Source organism: Heloderma suspectum, chromosome 11 (genome assembly GCF_057233095.1).
Source record: "Heloderma suspectum isolate Gila_16-S chromosome 11, 16-S_ref, whole genome shotgun sequence".
Lineage (NCBI taxonomy): Eukaryota > Metazoa > Chordata > Lepidosauria > Squamata > Helodermatidae > Heloderma > Heloderma suspectum.
Window position 1 is genome coordinate 21,330,389 of NC_139468.1, and position 24,544 is coordinate 21,354,932.

Sequence of the window (24,544 nt, forward strand, 5' to 3'; positions counted from 1 at the left end):
TTGAGGAAAATCACAGTCTGCCATATCACAGAAACTGGTAAGCTGTGCTTTGTGCTTGCCCTGTGTATCAGGATCGGAGCCAGCCCTCAGTGAGATCAAGGGCTCCTTCACACTGAGCTTTTAGCCTGCAATTGAGATTGCTCCTTCATGGAAGTTTGCGGGCTCTTTACATGACGCCGTGATCATTCAAGGCGTCTCCTGCACGAAATGCCCTTTGTTCCGTTTTTAAATAGATCACAAATAATGAGCAATCAAATTGCCCCGTTGTGTTCCGCTTCAGTTTCCCCCGTGAAAAGAGGAAGAGGAGCAAGATCAGTGGAAGATAATGGAAGACTCAGATAGAGGGAGAAGGGGAGGAGTGGAGGGGGGAAAGGAAGCATGTGCGAACGGGAGTCGTCATGATCCTGCATTTAAAACGGAAGCAGAAAGCCTCGTTTTAAATGCAGGATTTTAGGCTGGTGTAGAGATGCCCCAAGAAAGTAGCATGGGGGAGGGGAAATCCCCTAGATCCCTGTGTTCATCAGAGAACAGATATGCTGCTGTGGGCACCAGGATACAACAGGTATTGTGCTTAACACAAAGTACTCAGAGCTGCTAGCTGAGAAGGGTTGCTTTGCCTTTTTGCATGATAATTGGGCGTGGAAGAAGCAAAAACAAAAAAACCAGGCAAATGTTTCTGTACTTAGTTCAATACAAAACAGAAAGGGAGAAAAATGGCTATAAAGAAATTGTTATGCCGATGCTTACAAGATGGGGGAGAGTAGTAAATGTATTAGGTGAGAGAGGCACCATAATGGGATCTTTAAAATGATGTGGCTTCTCAGCCCTATATAGACAAAGCAGACTGGCTGCTTTTCAGATTCGGAGATGTAATTTGCTTGCATAAAGGCAACAGAACAGAAAAAATGTATTGCAATTTAATTGCTGCCCACCCGCTCAGCTCGTTTAAAACATTTGCCAGTTGCATTCAGCCAATTAAATACACCTCCAGGATCTCAAAAATAACAGATCAGGGTTTAAATCTTTTTTAAGGTAATAAAATGGGTAGAGTTGGTGAGTGGCTTTTCCTAGATCTTTTTTATTTTCATTCCATGGGTTGGCTCTGCCCTGCATCCTGCTCTTCCAGCTTTCCAGTTTAAAATGAAGAAAATGTAAAATTCGGATTGGCATGTGAGCAGTTTATGCCCATAATTATCTTGCCTGTATAATCCCACCCCCCTTTCCACTGCTCAGATGAAAAAGCAGTTTAGAGAGGATAATTTTCAGCTGTAAAAATGACAGGAGGGGAAAGAATTAGGTAGAAAGATGTGTTATGGGAGACACAGAGCTGCTGCCAAAAATGGCAATCCTGTGTCAAGAGCCCCTTCCACTCCCAATAATAGTAAAATTTTGCTCATGTCCTGGTACCTCCCCATCCAACTTTGCTGCTCAAATGCAGACTTCCAAGGCTACTTCGGGTTGAAAAATAAAAAAGGAGGGAAGAATCATATAACTTGATATAACATGAAATTTGAGGCTTTGAGCCAAAACAGACTCGAAGTAGGAGATCCATGTTTTGCTTGGGGTTCTTTGTTTTTTTTTTTTTTTTTGCACCTTAAAGCAGTGGGGGAGGGGGGGCTCTAGTTTTGTCCAGAGCAGTGTCACATGAGAAAGGGGGTGTTTATTCCTTCACCCTACACCATTTCCCAGTCTAAATTGCCAGCAATAAAGCTGTTATTAGAAACAGGGCCGCCGCTTATGCATTGCCAAAAAAGAGGAATTGAACCACCCAAAAGAGGACACCAAGTAGCATAAAATTTGCATATGCAAATTTATATGTATAGGTACAAAATTAGAAATAACTAATTTTTTTACAAAGAAATACAATTCATCTCAGCACAGTGGGGAAGACTGTCACCAGGTGACCTGTGTGCCTGCTGAGGTGCTAACTGTTGATGGACAACTTCGGGGCCCCTGCTGCTCTCCCTCCTTATGCTTCTTTCGACATTATACCAGAGATGGACTAGACAGTTCATCAAATAGGGGACACCTTCAAATAGAGGACTGTTCTTTGCCAGCTCTCCAAAACAGAAGGCTGTCCTCTGTAAAGTAGGACACCTGGCCACCCAAGCTTGTATTGTGCCTGTATTTCGCCCTTATTCAGGGGGTGGGGCACAGGAAAAATGATGGCCACCAGTGGGGGTGGCCATTTTGTCTCCAGATGCCCCTCAAAATGATACTATGTCATGTAGCATCATTCCAAAGGCATTATGGGGAATGAAAGATGGCAAGCAGCAGCAAGCAGCCAGGAGAAGGAGCACCACCAGTGGGTTTTGCATCCCCTACCCCCAACATTCACCCCGTCACCTTAAAATGTTTGTTTTTAATGTTGTGCATACCATCCTGTGATCCTTGTGGAAGAAGGGCAGTTTATACATTTTAGAAATAAATAAAATGTGGAAAGAGGAGGAATAGTTTCTCTCCCTTACACACACACACACACACATACACACACACACCACACACACTGTCTTTCACCCCAGTCCCCCTAACAAATTTGGCAAGAACTTTTTCAGCTTGAACATTCGCTCCACTCCTTATATACTGAATCAGAAGAAGAAGCTTGAGAATTCCCCCCAACTCAAATTTGTTTCAGTTCTAAATCCAGTTGCTACTTTTAATGGCAATATTCCCATTCCTTAAGGAATTCCCCACTTTCCAACCAGTCCTTTCCAGCTGAGGTCACATTCTCTGTATATATCTTACGAGGAGCTCTGCGATCCTTCACTATGAAAGGTGTTACATTAATATAAAATATTTACCAGTGCTGTCACAAGAAAACGCTACAGCCTCTGCCTTGCTGGAGAAGCTGTGTCTATATGTATACAAAAAGATAGCTCCTGCTTAAATAGCACAGCTGACCTGTTGGGGTGGAGATGGGAGGCAAGGAGAAACAATCCTGCTCTCTCACTTGGCTAACACACTCTGCCCTGCTCTTTGGGCCACCCTACTGTTGATTTATGGGCTTTCAGCCACAGAAGATAATTTTTATGATATCCTGTCACACCTTGTGGGTTATCCCAAACTAAGGAATTAATGGAAAGTCTTTGCAATGATCTATAGCAGGGGTAGGGAAGTTCCAGTTCATGGGCCAAATGTGAACTATCAGGCCTCTCCATCTGGATCTCTGGACTCCCCCTAGGCCACGCCACCTCACTGGCCCTGGTCCACATTACTGATATTATTATGTATTCCACCCAGGTCTGTCCTCAACTACAAAGCTGATGGACCTTGCACAAGTTAGGAAAAGGAGAATGCCTGGATGCAAATGACTCCCCTCCCCTCCCCGCCCCACTCCCCCCCCCCCAGTGCATAATGAACAAAAAAAGAATCACACCTGTTACACCACCCACCTTGGGATCTGGCTGTACCCAGTGTTGGAATGTAGGCCCTCAACAGGTCTCGACTGAGGTAATGCGGACCTCAACAGGAAAAAGGTTAGGAGCATAGAAAACTGCCTTATACTGAGTCAGATCATTTGTCCATCTAGCCCAGTACTGCTGACACTGAGTGGCAGCAATGGTTCTCCAGGGTTTCAGGCAGGATTCTTTCCTAGCCATACCTGAAGAAACCGGGGATCAAATCTGGGGCCTTCTGCATGCCAAGCATGTGCTCTACCACTAAGCTACAGCCCCTCTGCCCACCCCTGATCTACAGCAAGAATGGACATCTTGTTCGTTGGGGGGGGGGTGGATCCTTCTGGCCAAAAAATTCAGGGGTCCAGACTACCACCACCTATCAGGGCATCACTGCTGCTGGGGAAAACTTGGCCTCCTTGAAAGATAAAAAAGTTGGCCTTGTTTCTTCTTTTACATGGGATGCCTGCCAAGTCAGAAGTGGAAGTCAGTGACAGATGGCATTGCAAAACTCTGGATTAACCAGTTAGTTATGGGGTGAGGAAAGACATAAGAGTGCAATCCAGCCCCAGGAAATTTGGCAGGATTTTTGCAACTGGCTTCAGAGGCAGGGAGGTGGATCATACACCAAGACTGCAAAACCAGGGGCTGGGGCTTTTAGGACATTTGTGTCTAAAGCTAAAATGATACCCAGCTTATTTGGCTCTACAAACAGAGGGAGGTTGTAAACCTATAGAAAGGTACTTAGGAGTAAGTGCCATTTATCTGCATGAGACCTGAGTAAACCTGCAACAGGGTTGGGCTGGAAGAATACCGGGGGCAGGGGGTAGTATTGGAACCTATCACTTCAAAGGAGACTGCACACCACTTGAAAGCCGAGAAGGTTGGCCACTTACCGTTTTCCAGAAAAGATGAAATACATCACCAAAACAAGAAGACAAAAGAGAATACAGATGTGCAGGAAATGTGCATATGCTGATTTTATGAACTTAGAAATCATTATTATAATTTATTTAGAAATACAAGACATCTCACCATAGTGGGAAAGACTGTGACCAGGTGACGTCTGTTCCTGCTCGATCTACAGTCCAGGTACTAACTGCTGATGGGCAAATTCAAGGCCTCTAATCTACCTTCCTTCCCTCCTTCCTTCCTTCTTTATTTATTTAAACCAGACTTGGACTGGACAATCCTTCAAACAGAGGATGCCTTCCAATAGAGAGGAGTGTCCTCTGACAGCCCTTCAAAATAGCATGGCCATAAAGCTGAGGAATCACTGCTCTACATTTCAGCTTGGTATACAATAGGAATGTTGTCATGAAAGATCTCTACCACCTTGAAACTGATATCAAGGGAAAGCATTCCAGGGGCTTCTGCCAGAGAACTCTTGTGGGCATCCCTTCCTTTTGAATGAGGTGTTTGCCAGATCAGAAGTAGTGTTTCGCCCCCTGCAAGCATAGAGTGAGGAATTGCTTCTGATTCAATAATCATCCCAGACGAAGTGATAAGACACGCAGATGGGTCTCTGTGGCACCCTTTCATTTTGTGCCAAGTATCTGCCAGGTCAAAAGTTGTTCTTTGCTCACTATGAGCAATGAACGAGGCAAGGCGCCCAACTCAGCAGATGCCCCACACAAAGCACGGCTGGCCAAAGACATTTTGCTGCCTGAGGCAAAAGACAAGATGGTGCCCTCCCGCATTCCATGTACAAAAACCATCCTGACTGGCACTTGAATTTTACTTCAACACTGGCAATGGGACAGCGTCCTCCCTTGCACCTGAGGGCAGCAGGCTTGCTTAGGAAGGGCAGGGCAGCAAGGCACATGGTACACACAGTTCCTCCCTCCAGCACCTCACTGCCTCTCCCCAGCGACTGCCACCTGAGGCAACCAGCCCCCTCTACCTAATGGTAGGGCTGTCTCTGTAGGGCAGGAGGGACACTGCAGAGCTCTCTGTAATATCACAGAGGCCTCTGAGGTGTCCCATCCCTTCACAGGGTCACCCAGAGAGTCCGGGGACCACACATAGTGTACACAATATATACACTGTGGGCACGTGCAAGGCCTCACAGATTCCCCAAAGACACCTTAAAATCTGACCGTCAAAAGATGAGATGCTTTTCATGACACCCACACAGGCCCTCCTGTGACTATCAGCTCAGGCTGATTAAGTAGTCTCCTCATCCCAGAATATTGCAGGGCTTTCCCTGACTAACCACATTCTGTCCCAACTATGACTTGGATGGGGTAAATGCCACAAATTATAATGTCCACAAAACCCTTGTGACTTCACATGTAAGTTTTGGAGGCTTCCTCTCCCCTCATCTCAAAACACACCTACCCTGACCTCCATCTCATTGTCTTCTCTGTCTCTTCTGGAACTCAACCTTGGCTCTCCCAGCCTCAGACTCACTTCTGGCTGGCAATGATTTATCTCACCGGTCAGAGGTTACTGTACACAGAAATGCAATTTCTTCCGTATGCTTGCTCTGTTCTCCTTGGCCAACCCCAGCTGCCATTAGCAATCCACAGCATGTCAGTTCAAACACTTGCTTTATTAATGTAGCTAACTTTGCAGGCTGAAGGTTTTGCTGAGTGTTGCTACTAGGGAAGCATGTGTAGTGGTCTTCCACAGATGCTTCTTAGGATGTCTGGAACTTTTATTGGGCCTTATGTGGCAAATACTGGAACCCATATTCCCCAGCCTGACCTAGCTAAGCAGTTAGGAGATTCCATGATCAAATGCTTTAGGATTTCATGATTTTATTCCTGCACCCAATCCCACACAACTGGGCCTCTTAGGCTGAGAATAAAGTGTTTTTCCAAGTGCAGTCCTGTGGCAAATCTTGTTGTGATACTTAAAATCCTGGGAAACATCTGTGCCAGGATGTAAAGTGGTAAATAGCTGACAATGGAGGTTCTGGTGTCGAAACAGGATACTGCAAAAATCAAGGGGTCACAATGGTATTCAGTAACAGCCATAAACTAGGGAGGCTATCAACCCAGGAAGGGATGCTTGAAATGGGAAACATTGGGTATCCCAGGCTAAAATGCAAATACAACTATTCTGAGACAATTGATTTGTCACTGACATAACAATTGCAGGTAATCATAATCACGGATGTTGTTTCACAGACATGTGTTTGTAGGGACAGATCCTCTCTTGAGACTAGGAGATACAGATTTTTAGAGTAGATTTAGTAATGTGTTGATATTTCCATTGTATTAAGAAGAAACATAAAATCTGAATTTACGTAAGCAGATGAACACATGTTGAAATGCTTAACATGTATAAAAGGCAGTCCAGTGATCATAGATGTCAGTTCTCCCTGGGAGAACTCAGTTTCTTCGCTTGATTTGGGAAGAGTGGTGAGATGCCTTATTTACTATAATGTTTTGCTCTTCATGGGTCTTGTTTCTAAAAATGTACCTTGATGTTATTCTGATTTTGCTTGAACCAGCATTGTATGCTTAGTATTCATTCTGTATTAGGATCTACTTGAAATAAGTAAAAGACAGAAAAGACAAAAGCTTGGTCTCAAAGAGTTTCCTGAACTTAAACTCTGTGTAATACCGGAAGTCAAATAAAAAAAACAGCATTCCTGGTGACACTTTTGCACTGGGGAAAATTGAGTGGGAGTAGCTACTTAGTGGTCTAGGGCCAATTAAATACCAAAATTTCATCTCATAGAATCCCTGGGCAAAGACAAATTTGTCACACTTAGATGCAAGTTAGGAATTATTTAAGACCAGAGGCTGGCTTTGTAATACATTATAGAATTACCACCACCACCTCAATTTGTGTGTGTGTGTGTGTGTGTGTGTGTGTGTAATAACAGATTTCATTTTAGACAAAAACTATTGTTTTGACTCATTGTCACACTGAAAAGTGTTGTTATTGTTGTTTTCTATTATATCCAAAAATTATGATGTGGACAGGGAGAATGTGGATAGGGAGACATTTTTCTCTCTGACCCATAATACTAGAACCCAATGGGGTAATCCCATGAAGCTGATCAGTGGGAGATTCAGGAAAGATAAAAGGAGGTATTTCTTCACACAGCACATAGATAAACGATGGGATTTGCTACCACAGGATGTAGTGATGGCCACCAATTTGGATGGCTTTAAAAGAGGGTTAGACAAATTCCTGGAGAAGAAGGCTACCAATGGCGACTAGTCTTGATGGCTATATGCTACGTCCAGTCTCAGAGGCAGTATGCCTACGTACATCAGTTGCTGGGGAAGATGGGTGGTAGGATGCTGTTGCACTCATGTCCTGCTTGTGGGTTTCCATGGGCAGCTGGTTGGCCACTGTGTGAACAGAATGCTGGACTAGATCGACCCTTGTTCTGATCCAGCAGGGCTCTTCTTATGTGAGGAGGAGGAGGAGGAGGAGGAGTATAAAACAACAAAGAGCCTTGTGGCACCAAGAAGACTAACAAATTTATTCTGGCATAGGTTTTCAGGGACTATAGCCCACTTCCTCAGATAGATGCATGAAGATGCAGGAAGAGGAAGAGGAGGAGGAGGATATGATGTATAGAAAGATACCTATGAGTTGGTCGCTCATCAGAGAGGCATCAAAATTGTTAGGGTAGTTCCACAACAAATAGAAAACTGAAATTTGATGTAGACATCTATATACATCAAACATATACTTCCACAAAAAGTGAATACCATCAGTGTTTTAACCACAACAGAAATGTGCACACATATGAAGAAATGGAAAGAATGGGAGGGCATCCATCAGCAAAAATTCACATTATGCCTATTTCCACTACTTCCCAGGGTCCACAGGTGCAATCCAGGGAAAGTGAGACATATTTAAGTCCAGCTGCAGTTCCACTAGGCATGCTTATCTCTCAGATCCCACAATAATGAGAGCTAGACAATTGCTCTGGATTGCACCCCTTGTCACTGTAGCTTAGTGGTAGAGCACATGCTTTGTATGCAGAAGATTTCAGGTTCAATCTCTGGCATCTCCAGGTAGATCTGCGGAAGACACCTGTCTGAGACCCTGGAGAGGAGCTGCCAGTCAATCTATTATTTTTTTATATAGTGCCATCATTGTGCATGGTGCTTTACAGGACACAAGAAGGCATGTCCCTGTCCCAAGGAGCTTACAATCTAAAAAGTGACACACAGGAGGGGAAGGAAAGTGGAGGCAAAGTAAGCAGAATGTGAATGTTGGTGGGGCCAAGGCAATTTGACATATAACGCCTATACTGCGCCAGCTGCACTGGTGACTGATGTATTTCCAAGCCCAATTTTAAGTGCTAGTTTTGACCTTTAAAGCCTTAAACAGTTTGGGACCAAATTACTTGAAGGACTATCTTCACCCATATCCACCCGCCCTCACTTTAAGATCAGCAAGAGAGGCCCTTCTCATTTGCCCACCTGTGAGAGCAGTTAGGCGGCTGACCACACATGACAGGGCCTTCTCTGTAGTGGCCCCACACCTCTGGAATAAGTTGCCATCAGGGGTCCACCATGATCATCACTTCAGGCTTTTAAGAAGGTCTTGAAAACATATTAATTTACTCCGGCCTTCTCCTGATACTATTGCTGTTGTTGTTGATTTTATTGCTGTTCTTGTTGTTTTTACTGTATTCTTACTGGGTTTTTTAATCATTCTTAATATCCTACTGGTTTTGTGTGTTTTATTGCTGTACGCTGCCTCGGGAAGGCTTTTACCCTGAAAGGCGGCCGAGAAATATTTGAAATAATATCAAATAAATAAATAAATACGTAAGCAGGGAAGCAATATGTGGTGGCTTCAGTTGTATGGGCTTAAGCTCAGTATCTGAGTATTCAGAGGACGTGGGAAGTAGGGTTTGTACGACGGCTTCACAGAAAAGGTGAGCTTGGGAGAGGGATCTTCATGAAGTAAGAGAGAAGGCGTCACACATGACGACTATATATTACCTCCAGTATCAGAGGCAGTATGCTTCTGAACACCATGTACTGGGGAACACAAGCAGGAGGGTGCTATAATTATGCTCATGTCTACTTGTGGTCTTCCCATAGGCATCTGGCTGGCCACTGTGCAAACAGAATGCTGGACTATAGATGGGCCTTTGGTCTGATCAAGGAGGGCTCTTCTAATGGTCTCAAGTGTTCTGGGAGGGGAGTCCAAGCACAGGCAATATTGAGCTCGATGGACAAATGGTGTAAGGAAGCTTCCAATGTTCCAGTGTTCCCTGCCGATCCCCCCTTCCCCTCCCAACAGCATGCAGACTGGCTGCACCATCCAGTAGGTTCAATGGACAAATGCCGCCATGCCTGGCTGGGGCTTAATCAGAACCAAGTCTGCATGGCCAATTGCAGTGAGCACACACACACTTACAGAGCCCAGCTGATAGTACAGCAGCAACACCCACACTAAATAGTGCACTTGCCGGCAGTCTAGGGGACAAAAGAGCTGCCATTGCTGCCATGGGTGATATATGCTGTAGCTTCATCGTCTACATCCCAATTCATCGAAGACATCCCAATCTTCCCCCATACACATAACTCCCCCTCCCACCCACCCTGTTCAAGACTAGGCTGGAAAAAAAAAATCAAAATTCCACAAGTCACATCTCAAACTGCATTATAGCAAATTATAATCATGCTAGCTGAATAAGTGTCAGGAAAACTGTTCAGCTTAGAATCCTGCGCTGTGATAAACTGGGCATTTTTGCAAATGTGAAATAGAGGGGGATCGTTACTGCATGGCTATAATCCCTCCCACCCCCATCAATTATAAAAGTTAACTTCTCTGTAGCACCGACTCAATTCATGCATCAGAAAACTCCATCTTTGACGACGTTTGCTGTGTGCACTTCAGAATAGCTTGCTTTCGCAGAGCTATCGTTTAGGTTAAGTCTATTTTCTTGTGTTATCATTTGTAGCTCTCACAGTGCTTTCATGGCCATCTTTACGTCTGTTGGTAACCATTTCAAAGTTATGGTGCTCTAGAAGAGCGCACAGGTTTACCAGCACCACTGATTAATATTGTCTTTTTCTTTCCTTTTTTTAATGGGGTTGGGAAGGCGGGCCCAGAGAGGAGTCAATTTTTGCCCAAATTGCAGACTGAATAAGCTTCCATTTTCACAGTAATGGTTTCCTACTTCCTCAGCTTTACCCAATCTTCTGTCGGAAGTAATGAGCACAACATGTCTGCAGCCTTGCTCCACAGCACGTGGGCATAAAAGCATTCACTCGCTTCTCCTCTGGGTATTTTGTTGTGGGTTCTTTTTTCCAGCACAACCCCAGCCCAGGATAACCTGCAGCAAACTTCTCCAGTCATCAAACCCATTTTCCACTCCAGATGGAGTTAAACCTGCTCAGAGGGGGAGGCTTGGAACACAGCTGCGGCCAACGCAGACACAAAGAACCAGAAACCATGGGTGGCTTGCGCTCCTTCTCGCTCCGCCAATTAAGATATTAGCGCCGATGGGGAGGAGACCTGCCCTCCTTTGGCCTATCTTTTATCGGTACTATTCAATTCGAGTTACCATTCAAGTCAGGGAGGGCCATCAGCTCCGAGGCAGAGTGCATGCCGTGCATGCAGAAAGCCCCTGGCAACTCCAGTTAAAAAGCTCTCAGGTGGCAGGGCTGGGAAAGGCCTCCTCCTTATCATAGAATCATAGAATAGTAGGGTTAGAAGGGGCCTACAAGACTGAGTCCAACCCCCTGCTCAATGCAGGAATCCAAGTCAGAGCATCCCTGACACATGGCTGTCCAGCCTCAACTTGAATACCTCCAGCATGGGAGAGCCCACCACCTCCCTAGGTAATTCGTTCCATTGCCGTATTGCTCTAACAGTCAGGAAGTTTTTCCTGATGTTCAGCTGGAATCTGGCTTCCTGTAACTTGAGCCCATTATTCCGTGTCCTGCACTCTGGGATGATCGAGAAGAGATCCTGGCCTTCCTCCCTGTGACAGCCTTTCAAGGACTTGAAGAGCGCTATCATATCTCCTCTCAGTCTTCTCTTCTCAGGGCTAAACATGCCCACTTCTTTCAGTCTCTCTTCATAGGGCTTTGTTTCCAGTCCCCTGATCATCTTTGTTGCCCTCCTCTGAACCTTCTCCAGCTTGTCTGTGTCCTTCTTAAAGTGCAGTGCCCAGAACTGGACACAGTACTCAAGATGAGGCCTAACCAGCCCTGAGTAGAGGGGAGATATGATCTCCTTCTTGAGATCCAGGGAAGCAGCTGCCAGAGAAAGCAATGCTAGGTAGGGATATGCATTTGTTCAATCCATGGCATCCCCCCCCCCAGTTTTTTTTTTTTTTTTTAAGGGCTAGATAGCATAGTCTTCTCCAACCTGGTGCCCTCCAGATGTGTTGGACTACAACTCCCACCAGCCCCAGCCAGGATAGTCAGGGGTACTGGGAGTTGTAGTCCAAAGAATCTGGAGGGCACCAGATAGTCTACCCCTGATGTAGCATCTCTGTTTTGATGCATGTGTGACGTCTTCACTTTGCCGAAAGAGATTCTTTGAAATGAATGACACCAGACTTCCCCAACCTGACACCCTCCAGATCTGGAGAGCCAGGGCCTGCAGGAGAAGCTGCTGCCACCATTGGGGAAGAGGCGTGCCTGCTGCTGCTGGGCCTGCTGCTGCTGCTGCCACCACCGCCACCACCAACACCAGGCCTTCCCTGCGGACTTCTGCCTGCAGACCGCCAGTCCCTGCAGGACCAGGCCCCCAGGTACCGAGCCAGCTATGCTGCTTCCACCTGCCCGTTCCTGGAGGGGCTACTTAAGGTGGCTGGCTGAGGTGGCCTGGGAGAGCCAGGGCCTGCAGGAGAAGCTGCCACCATTGGGAAGAGGCGTGCCTGCTGCTGCACTGCTGCCACCACCACTATCACTACTGTGGACTCCTGCCTGGCATTATTTTTAAGGGGATTTTTAATTGTTGTTGTTGTTGTTGTTTTAATTTCTGGGGGATTTTGTTGTGTTTTTAGGGGTGGGTAGCCTGCCTGATAGGCGGGAGCGAGGGGGCATGTGTCCACCTGATGGAGGCAGTGGGGGGACTGTTGGGGGCCAGAACACACCGAGGCTGGGCAGCAGGTGCTGGCGGCGCGCTAGGGGCAGGCCATGCCAGGTAAGGGGAACAAGGGAGAGATGTCTAGTATCTGTCCCCTGCTCCGGGCCTGTTCAGGGCCAAAGGATGGCTGGGGGAGGCATGACTCCATCTTCTGGCCTTCGTTTGCTGCTCTGCAATGCCAGGTCTGTTACCCAGAAAACCTCCCTCATCCATGACATGATCCTGGATGAGGGTGCAGACCTGGCATGTATTACGGAGACCTGCTGGCCGAGGCTGCTGCTCCAACCCTTGCAGCCAAGTGTCCAGCCGGATTTTCGTACGCACAGCAGCTGAGGGCTGGGGATCGGGGAGGGGAGTGGCTGTTATCTACCGAGAGCCCTTGGTCTTCGCCAGACCCCCTCTCCGGGAGACCAAGGTTGCTGAGTGCATGTACTGGAGGTTGGGCCCGAAGGGCAGTCTGGGGATTCTGCTCGTGTACCGTCCACCCCGCTGCACGACTGACTCCCTGGCCGAGGTGCTTGAGGTGGTCTCTGATGTGCTGGTACAGTCCCCTAACTCATTGGTGTTGGGGGACTTCAACATACATTCAGAGGCCATCCTCACAGGAGCACCTCAGGACTTCATGGAGACCATGGCTTCCTGGAAGCTGCACCATATTCTAACTGGGCCCACCCATGTAGCCGGTCATGCACTAGACCTTGTGTTTGTTTCTGGAGAAGCGGGGAGTGATCTGGAAGTCGGGGGTATATCCACCACCCCCTTGTCATGGTCAGATCACTATCTGGTTACGTTAGACTTCTCAGTTCCACAACCCCTCCGTAGGGGTGGAGGACCCATTAAAATGGTCCGCCCCAGGCATCTTATGGATCCGAATGGATTCCTGAACGTGCTTGGGGATTCTCTGGGGCACGCCAATGGCCACTCGGTTGAGACCCTGGTGGGTGGCTGGAGTGCTGCAATCACTGGGGCATTAGATCAGGTGGCTCCGAAATGCCCTCTCCCCCTGAACAGGGCTCGGACTGCACCATGGTTCAATCTGCGGTTACGAGCTCTGAAACAGGAGGTGAGACGGCTAGAGCGCCGGTGGCGGAAGTCTCGCTCCAAAGACGATCAGACACGGGCTAGAGCTGTATCTTCAGCCTATCACATGGCGGTGAAGGCAGCAAAAAAGGAATATTATGCTGCCCCTATCGCGTCTGCAGAGTGCTGTCCCAGGAGGCTGTTCCAAGTGGTCTGGAGCCTGGTCGGTCCTGTGGCTCCTGAACCACAGGAGCATTCTAAGGCCTCCTGTGAGGCCTTGGCAAGGCACTTTGCAGATAAAATTGATCAGATTAGGAGTGTTACTCCGCACGCTGTGGATACAGTTAGTGAGCAAGAGGTGGCCTGTGGCAAACCGGTTTTGTGGGATTGGTTCCAGCTTCTTCCTCCTGATGAAGTGGACAAGGTGCTTTCATCTGTAAGGCCGACCACCTGCTTCCTTGATCCTTGCGCATCTTGGCTCATTATGAGCTGCATAGAGAGGCTGGATGAAGGGATCAGGGCGGTGATGAATGCCTCCCTTGAGGAGGGAGTGATGCCATCAGCCCTCAAGGACGCAGTGATACGACCGCTCTTAAAGAAGCCCTCCTTGGATCCTCAAGTTCTGAACAACTTTCGCCCAGTCTCAAATCTGCCATTTTGGGGCAAGGTGATTGAGCGGGTGGTGGCGATGCAGTTGAAGGCACACTTGGAAGAAGCCAATTATCTAGACCCATTTCAGTCAGGCTTGGGCATGGGACAGAAACGGCCTTGGTCACCTTGGTGGATGATATGAAGAGGGCTCTGGATAGGGATGAATGCTCCTTCCTTGTTCTCCTCAACCTCTCAGCGGCTTTTGATACTGTTGACCATGGTATCCTCCTGGACTGCCTGGAGGGGTTGGGCATTGGAGACACCGTATTGCAGTGGTTCTAGTCCTTCCTCATCCGGCAGGTACCAGAGGGTAGCACTGGGAGAGGAGGTTTTGGACCCGTGGCCACTCACTTGTGGGGTGCCACAGGGTTCCATCCTCTCCCCGATGCTATTTAACATCTATGTGAAGCCGCTGGGGGCTATCATCAGGAGGTTTGGGGTGCGGTGTCATCAATATGTGGATGACATGCAGCTCTGCCTCTCATTCAAATCTTCACCAAGGATGGCCGTAGAATCCCTGTCCAAATGTCTGGAGACAGTGAGTGGCTGGATGGGGAGGAACAAGCTGAAGCTGAACCCTGACAAGACCGAGGTACTTTTGGTGGGAGGCAAGAGGAGGCTGGGGGATGTTGACCTGCTGTTGAATGGGGTACAGCTACCCTTGAAAGACCAGGTCCGCAGCCTGGGGGTCATTTTGGACTCCCAGCTGTCCATGGAGGCTCAGGTGTCAGCTGTGAGCCGGACAGCGCTATATCAACTCCATCTGATACGGCGGCTGCGCCCCTTCCTTTCCAACCATCTGCTCCCATCGGTAGTACATGCCCTGGTCTCCTCTCGTTTAGACTACTGTAATGCTCTCTACGTGGGGTTACCCTTGAAGATGGTTCGGAAACTGCAGCTGGTACAGAACGCGGCCGCTCGCCTGATTAAAGGCAGCCGCTGGCGATATCACATCACTCCAGTGCTGAAGGAGTTGCACTGGTTACCAGTTGTTTTCCAGGCCAAATTCAAGGTATTGGTTTTGACCTTTAAAACCCTATATGGTTCCGGCCCAGCTTATCTTAAGGAGCGCCTCCAGCAACACCAGACAGGCCGCTTAACAAGATCAGCCTAGGATGGCCTTCTCTCTGTCCCAGCAGCCAGGACAGCTAGACTGGTGGGGACGAGGGAGAGGGCCTTTTCTTTGGTGGCCCCCACTCTGTGGAACTCCCTCCCTAGGGAACTCAACCATCCCCCCTCTTTAATGAGCTTCCGCCATGCATTAAAAACGTGGTTGTTCAGGCAGGCATTTGGGGTGGGTTAGGGTATTTTAGGAAACGTTTTTATTGTAGGATTTTATTGTTTTAAACTGTTTTATTATATGCTGTACATCACCCAGAGTGGCTGGGTGACCAGTCAGATGGGCAATTAATAAATTTAATAATAATAATAATAATAATAATAATAATCTGTTGGACTGCAACTCCCATAATTCCCAGCCACAGATAGACAGGAATTATGGGAGGGTACCAGGACTGGGGAGGGCTGGTGTAGATGATGCTGATAATGGTTGGTGCTTTGAGGACTTTGCGTGAGCTAAAATGGCAGTGCTTGTCAATTTTCCCCAGGTGGAAATAGGTAACACCGCAAATGTCTGTCAAGGGAGTCAATATTGTGTCATTTTGTGCATTCTTATGCCATTGTATTGATGTCATTGTGTCACTGTATTATGCAATCCCATGATGCTCTAGCGTTCAGTGATAAAACGTTTAATGCTTGACAGTGGGGTTGCAGCCTAATCAGTGGAGGCTGGTGGCTCTGATGTCAGTGGGGCACTGTCTGAATCTACTCCAGGTTTCAGTCAGAACCCTAAAGGAGCTATCCAATGACCTGGGATAGCTCCTTTAGAGTTCTGACTGAAACTCAGAGCGGATTCACCGCCTCACTGATATTGGAGCCACCAGCTTCCATTGAGCCTAATACATCTGCAGGGAACCAGGTAAAGGCTGAGGGGCAAGGTATGGGAAAGACCTGCCCAAGACCTGAGAGAGCTGCTGCCCATCAGAGCAGTCTCCAGCATGAAGCCTGTGGGCACCAACATGCCCACAGACTCCTCTCTCGGTCCCTGCCAGGCTCCCCTGTCCCTCCTGGTTTTTATTTTATTTCTTAAGAGTTTTTAATTAAAAATAAATAACAGGGAGGCTGGCAGGCTGCAAAATGAACTGTTGCTTCCCAGAATCATTTTTATTTGGATTCATCAAAATGGCTGTTTGTCTTGGAGCTCAGACTCACCTCTGCCTTTTAGTCGGGTTCTTGGGCAAGTACTTTGCCTTTAGTCGCGCTAGTTTGCCTTCTGGGAAGTGAGTGTTTTTGTGACCAGCCATGCTCACCATGGCAGCCATTTTATGATTGGGCAAGCCCTCCCCCCCTTCATGGATCACTGCCTTGCTGTGGTGAAGGGTCTTGCGTAACTCAGTGAAGCCAGAGTTCTGACAAAATGTGGTCCACTGGAGAAGGAAATGGCAACCCACTCCAGTATTCTTGCCAAGAAAACCCCATGGAACGTATCACAAGGCTAAAAGATATGACGCCGGAAGATGAGCCCCTCAGGTCAGAAGGTGTCCAATATACTACTGGGGAAGAGCAGAGGGTATTTCCAAGTAGCGCCAGAAAGAGTGAAGCGGCTGTGCCAAAGCCAAAAGGACACTCAGCTGTGGATGTGTCTGGTGGTGAAAAGAAAATCCGATGCTGTAAAGAACAATATTGTTTAGGAACCTGGAATGTCAGATCAATGAATCAAGGTAAGCTGGAGGTGGTCAAATGTGAGATGGCAAGATTGAACATCGACATCTTGGGAATCAGCGAACTAAAAGGACAAGCACAGGCGAATTTAATTCAGGTGACCATTATATCTACTACTGTGGGCAAGAATCCCTTAGAAGAAATGGAGTAGCACTCATAGTCAATAAAAGGGTGGGAAAAGCAGTACTGGGGTACAATCTCAAAAACGACAGAATGATCTCAGTACGAATCCAAGGCAAACCATTCCACATCACAGTAATTCAAGTCTATGCCCCAACCACTGAGGCTGAAGAAGACCTACAACATCTTCTAGAACTAACACCAAAAAAAGATGTCCTCTTCATCATAGGGGATTGGAATGCCAAAGTAGGAAGTCAAGAAATCACCGAGATAACAGGCAAGCATGGCCTTGGTGTACAAAATGAAGCAGGACAAAGGCTCATAGAGTTTTGTCAAGAGAACACGCTGATCATACCAAACTCTTTTCCAACAGCACAAGAGGTGACTCTACACATGGACATCACCAGATGGTCAATATCGAAATCAGATTGATTATGTCCTTTTCAGCCAAAGATGGAGAAGCTCTATACAGTCAGTCAAAACAAGACCTGGAGCTGACTGTGGCTCAGATCATGAGCTGCTTCTTGCAAAATTTCAGCTTAAATTGAAGAACATAGGGAAAACCACTAAACCATTCAGGTATGAGCTAAATCTTATCCCTTATGAATATACAGTGGAGGTGAGGAATAGATTTCAGGGATTAGACCTGATAGACAGAGTGCCTGAGGAACAATGGATGGAGTTCCGTAACATTGTTCAGGAGGCAGCAACTAAAAACATCCCAAAGAATAAGAAATGCCAGAAAGCCAAGTGGCTGTCTGATGAAGCTTTACAAGTAGCTGAGGAAAGAAGGGAAGCGAGAAGCAAAGGAGAAAGGGGAAGATATACCCAATTGAATGCAGAGTTCCAGAGAATAGCAAGGAGAGACAAGAAGGCCTTCTTAAATGAACAATGCAAAGAAATAGAGGAAAACAACAGAATGGGAAAGACTAGAGATCTTTTCAAGAAAATCGGAGATATCAAGGGAACATTTTGTGTAAAGACGGGCATGATAAAGGACAAACAAGGCAGGGACCTAACAGAAGCAGAGGAGATTAACAAGAGGTGGAAAGAATACACAGAAGAACTATACAGGAAAGATCTTAATGCCCTTGATAGCCATGATAGTGGTCACTGAACTTGAGCCGGAGATCCTAGACAGTGAAGTCAAGTGGGCCTTAGGAAGCATTAGTAACAACAAAGCTAGCGGAGATGACAGTATTCCAGCTGAGCTATTTAAAATCCTAAAAGATGATGCTGTTAAAGTGCTGCACTCAATATACCAACAAATTTGGAACACTCAACAGTGGCCACAAGACTGGAAAAGGTCAGTTTACATTCCAATTCCAAATAAGGGCAATGCTAAAGAGTGTTCAAACTACCGTACAATTGCGCTCATTTCACATGCCAGCAAGGTGATGCTAAAGGAAATCAACCCTGAGTGCTCATTGGAAGGACAGATACTGAAGCTGAAGCTCAAATATTTTGGCCACCAAATGCGAAGAGAAAAGTCACTGGAAAAGACCCTGATCCTGGGAAACATTGAAAGCAAAAGGAGAAGGGGACGGCAGAGGATGAGATGGCTAGATAGCATCACCAATGCAATGAATATGAACTTGAGCACACTCGGGGAGAGAGCGGAGGACAGGAAGGCCTGGCGTGCTATGGTCCATGGGGTCACGAAGAGTCGGACATGACTTAACAACTGAACAACAAGCCCTCCCCCGTGGCAGCCATTTTATGAGTGAGCAAGCCCTCCCCCATGGTAGTCATTTTGTGAGAGGTGCCCCCGACACTCCCTCAAAATTCCAAATATGCCTGCCAGCCCAAAAATGTTGGAGATCTCTGTAAGCAATACTAGAGTAGGTGGACAATTCATATGGCCCCAGTCTTTCCCCTGCTGGTCACTTTCCCCCTTAAACTCCCCTTTCACAGCCACTTTTACACTCATGGAATTCCAGATACATCCTTGTGAGGTAAAATGGGCTTGAACACTGATGGAGGTAAAGAGCAGTGTTCAGGGGTAAAGCAACCAGTAGAGGAAAGGGTTGAACTCTCCCTTCTCTCCTGCCTTCTCTGCAATGAATATTGCACTCTCCCAACAGCATTTTGCAAACGCAAAGCGGCAGCGGGTCTTCATTGCACACAACTAGGGATGGCGGAGAATTTCTCCACGAATCTTCGGGAGGCCGAATGCCAACCGGCGGTTCGGTGGCGGTTCAGCGGGGGCTGGAGTGGCAGCCGGTCTCCCGACTGGCTGCCGCCACCACCATTGCAAAAAAAAACCAGTAATTTTTTTTTTAAAAAAAAGCACCCGTGATAGGCTACGTAACGATTTACGTAGCCTATCACGGCTAGATTTCCATAGTCAGCTGTGATAGGCTACGTAAATCGTCACATAGCCTATCACGGGTGACTTTGGGGGAAAAAAAAAGCGCGTACGCAAATGGCAGCTATTTGCGTTGCCCTTATTTTCGCCGTAGTCTACGTAAATCTTTACGTAGACTAGACGTGCCAAAATAAGGAACGCAAATGGCGGTCCCCATGGGAGCCGCCATTTGCGTACGCGCTTTTTTTTTTTTTCAAAGTCACCCATGATAGGCTACGTGACGATTTACGTAGCCTATCACGGCTGACTTTGGAAATCTAGCCGTGATAGGCTACGTAAATCGTTACGTAGCCTATCACGGGTGTGTGTGTGTGTGTGTGTGTTTTACTTTTTTTTTTCACAGCCAGGTAGACGGGGCACTCCTCCCCGGCCTGAATTTCGGCGGCGAGGGATGGGGCACCTCCCCCCCGGCCTGAATTTCAGCCGGGCGAGGCGGGGCGCCTCCCCCCCACCGTGAAGCAAGCTTCGAGAACAGGTAAGGGACTTTCGTCCATCCCTACACACAACTGCAGCATGATATGTATCTTGCCCCTTAGCATAGAATCATAGAATCATAGAATAGTAGGGTTGGAAGGGGCCTACAAGGCCATCGAGTCCAACCCCCTGCTCAATGCAGGAATCCAAGTCAGAGCATCCCTGACAAATGGCTGTCCAGCCTCGTCTTAAAGGCCTCCAGTGTGGGAGAGCCCACCACCTCCCCAGGTAATTGGTTCCATTGCCGTATTGCTCTGACACTCAGGAAGTTTTTCCTGATGTTCAGCCGGAATCTGGCTTCCTGTAACTTGAGCCCATTATTCCGTGTCCTGCACTCTGGGATGATCAAGAAGAGATCCTGGCCTTCTTCTCTGTGACAACCTTTCAAGTACTTGAAGAGTGCTATCATATCTCCCCTCAGTCTTCTCTTCTCAAGGCTAAACATGCCCAGTTCTTTCAGTCTCTCTTCATAGGGCTTTGTTTCCAGTCCCCTGATCATCTTTGTTGCCCTCCTTTGAACCCTCTCCAGCTTGTCTGCATCCTTCTTAAAGTGTGGTGCCCAGAACTGGACACAGTACTCCAGATGAGGCCTAACCAGTGCTGAGTAGAGGGGAACTAGTACTTCCCGGGATTTGGAAGCGATGCTTCTATGAATGCAGCCCAAAATAGCATTTGCCTTTTTTGCAGCCACATCACATTGTTGGCTCATATTCAGCTTGTGATCGACGACAATTCCAAGATCCTTCTCGCTCGTAGTGTGGTTGAGCCACGTATCCCCCATCTTGTAACTGTGCATTTGGTTTCTTTTTCCTAGGTGCAGAACTTGGCATTTGTCCCTATTAAATGCCATTCTGTTGTTTTCTGCCCAGCACTCCAGTCTATCCAGATCACTTTGAATTTTGTTTCTGTCTTCCAAAGTATTAGCTATCCCTCCCAATTTTGTGTCATCTGCAAATTTGATCAGCATTCCCTGCACCTCCTCCTCCAAGTCATTAATAAAAATGTTGAAGAGCACTGGGCCCAGGACTGAGCCCTGCGGTACCCCGCTCGTTACCTCTCCCCAGCTTGAGAAGGTCCCATTGATAAGCACTCTTTGAGTCCGATTCTGTAGCCAACTGTGGATCCACATGATCGTTGTTTCATCTAGCCCACTTCGAGCAAGTTTGCTCATCAGGATATCATGGGGCACTTTGTCGAAAGCTTTGCTGAAGTCGAGGTATATGATGTCTACAGCATTCCCACGGTCTACAAGGGAGGTGACTTGATCAAAAAATGAGATCAGATTTGTCTGGCAGGACTTGTTTTTGACAAATCCATGTTGGCTTCGAGTAATCACGGCATTGTTGTCAAGGTGCTTCCAGATGGATTGCTTTATGATCTGCTCCAGAATTTTCCCAGGGATTGATGTCAGACTGACTGGTCTGTAGTTCCCAGGTTCCTCCTTTTTACCCTTTTTGAAGATAGGGACAACGTTAGCCCTCCTCCAGTCATCTGGCACTTCCCCGGTCCTCCATGATTTCTCAAAGAGAATAGACAGCGGTTCTGAGAGTTCTTCTGCCAGTTCCTTTATGACTCTAGGATGCAGTTCATCTGGCCCTGGAGATTTGAACTCATTCAAAGTAATGAGGTGTTCCTTGACCATATGCCTGTCGATCTCAAGCTGCAATCCTGCCCCTTCAGCCTGTACTTCGCCTTTGCCAGGGGGGTCATAGACCCTCTTTTGGGAGAAGACTGAGCCAAAGTAGGAATTGAGCACCTCTGCCTTTTCTTTGTCATCTGTTATCATTTTGCCATCCTTATTTAATAGCTGAACAACCATTTCTTTCCTCTGCCTTTTACTATGCACGTAGCTGAAGAAAGCCTTTTTGTTGTTTTTAGCATCCCTCGCTAACCTCACCTCGTTCTCCGCTTTAGCCTTCCTGACGCCATCCCTGCAATTCTGTGCTACCTGCCTGTACTCTTCCTTTGTTACTTGGCCTTCTTTCCACTTCTTATATGTGTCCTTTTTTGTTTTCAGGTCATCCCTAAGCTTTTTGTGAAGCCACATTGGCTTCTTCTGTTGTCTTCCACCTTTTCTTCTTGTTGGAATTGTTTGTGATTGTGCCTTGAGAATTTCCTTTTTTAAAAGTTCCCACCCATCTTGGACTCCTTTTCTCGCTAGCATTGTTTGCCATGGGACCTTACTGATCATTGTTCTGAGTTTATTAAAATCAGCTTTCCTAAAATCCAGGGTACGCGTTTGAGTACACTCGGCTTTTGCTTCCCTTAGAACCAAGAACTCAAGTACAACATGGTCGCTTTCCCCCAGAGTTCCTGTAACTGCTACTTTATCCACTAAGTCATCTCTGTTGGTTAGGATCAAGTCAAGGATAGCCGATCCTCTAGTTCCTTCCTCTACTTTCTGTAGGAGGAAGTTATCCGCCACACAAGTCAGGAATTTCCTGGAGGGGCCATGTTTTGCAGAATTTGTCTCCCAACAAATATCGGGGAAATTGAAGTCCCCCATTACTACTACATCATGCTTCCTTAAAACATTGGCTATTTGCTTTTCAAAAGTTTCATCCTTGGCTTCTCCTTGATTGGGTGGCCGGTAGTAGACTCCGACCACCAGGTTCCTTTTATTCTTTGCTCCATTTATTTCAACCCAGATGCTCTCGATGGGGCTACCAAGCTCCTCCTCCTGTATTTCTGTGCAGAGATATGTATTTTTCACATACAGTGCAACCCCGCCTCCCTTTCTGTTCCTCCTGTTCTTTTTGAACAAGTTATATCCTTCAACTGCTGTATTCCAGTCATGAGAGTCATCCCACCAAGTCTCAGTTATACCTATCAAGTCATAATTTCCCTCCTGTATTAAGAGTTCAAGTTCATTCTGTTTGTTTCCCATACTCTGGGCATTAGTATATAGACATCGAAGACCATGTGCTTCATAGTCTGGCTTTCTTCCTACATGTGTCTGAAGACTATTATTGGGCGCTATCAGCGCTGTTCTCTCCATTGCAGTGCATGCGCCTACGTCCATTGTTACCCCCAACATTACATCTCCCTTCCCCGTAGGATTCAGTTTAAAGCCCTCCTGATGAAGTTCTTCATGCTGTGTCCAAACACATTCTTCCCAGCCTTTGTGAGGTGCAACCCATCCCTAGCCAACAGCCCATCTTCCAGGAAGTATAGCCCGTGGTCCCAGAATCCAAATCTCTCTCGTCGGCACCACCTTCGTAGCCAGTCATTCACCCGGAGTATTTTTCGTTCCCTTTCTATCCCTCTTCTAACTACTGGAAGGATGGATGAGAAAACTATCTGGGCCCCAAAGTTCTTGAGTTTCCTTCCCAAAGCTTCAAATGGTTAATTTGAATTAAGCATGATGGTTAATTTTATGCTATGCGTTTCTATATTGCTTTTCAGTTCACAAAGTAAAGGGGGGGGAGGGGAGAGATAGAGTTTAATAAATTCTGTTAAACAATGTAACAGTATAAGAAAGCACTAAACGAAACATCCTGAACCTCCTGGGTGATTAAAAACAAGTTTTTGCCTGGTACTGCAAAGGTAACACAGATGGCATTAGGTGAGCTTCTTTGGGGAGAAAGGTCCAGAGGCAAAGTACCAGAAAAGGTCCCCAGTAATGCCCCACCTTGTCACGGATGGCACAGGGGCCTGCAGGCATCTTAATACCAGATGGGTTTGTATGAAAAGACAAATCCTTGGGTATCCCATTCCTAAGCCATTTATGGGCTTTGAAAGTTAAAAGCAGCACCTTGACAACCTGGACCTGGAATTGGACTGGCAGCCAGTGAAACTGTTTCAAAACTGGTGAGATTTGTTCCATTTTCCCAAAGGCCCAGTTAGTAACCTAACTAATTCAGTCCTGTGCAACGTGAGGTTCATTGCCCAGCTTCTTCAGGTAGGGCTGGAAAAACTCCTGCCTGAAACCCTGGACAGCTGCTGCCAGTCAGTGTCAACAATACTGGGCTTGATGAACGAAGGGTCTCAGTATAAAGCAGTTTCCTATGTAACATTCAAAGCTTCCTGACTGACTCATTTAACACATTAGATGAGGCGTGTGTTGTATAGGTAGAGGGAATGACTGTAAGAATCAGCAGGCCTCAAACACAACTGTTCTTTATTTAAACAGAACTTTGCAGAAGCTCAACTCACTGTTGCTACCCCCAACTCTCCAGGAGCTGCCAAGGTTCAAAATAATAACTCAGCCACAGTACCCCTCCCCACCCCCTGGGATACATAACAGGGTGGGAAGATTTGAGGTTTGCAGGATCAACTTTGTTTTTTTACTAGAACCCCAAAGACCACTCATTAGAGCCAGGTACAAATGGGTGGGGGAGCAGTAGAATCACAATTACCTACTGCCCCGCATGAGTCATACACTCTATACACATACAAATCTACAACTGAATAACTGTAGTTCATCAATTCTAACACAAAACTCTCAGTGTGACCAGTAAATCCGCACAAAGACTTGGTCAAAGGCAACCAATTAATATTCCCATTTTACAGGTGAGGAACACTGAGGCTACAAGATGTAATTAGCATAAGGCCAGCCGGGGCAGAGTTCTTGGTGGAGCGGGGTTACTGTTGGCTAATGGGCAGTACATAAATGTAATAAATAAATAACAATTTAATTGCTATTTTTAAAATATTGGGAGTAAGAATTCCTTGCAGATCGACTGCGAATCCTCCAGAG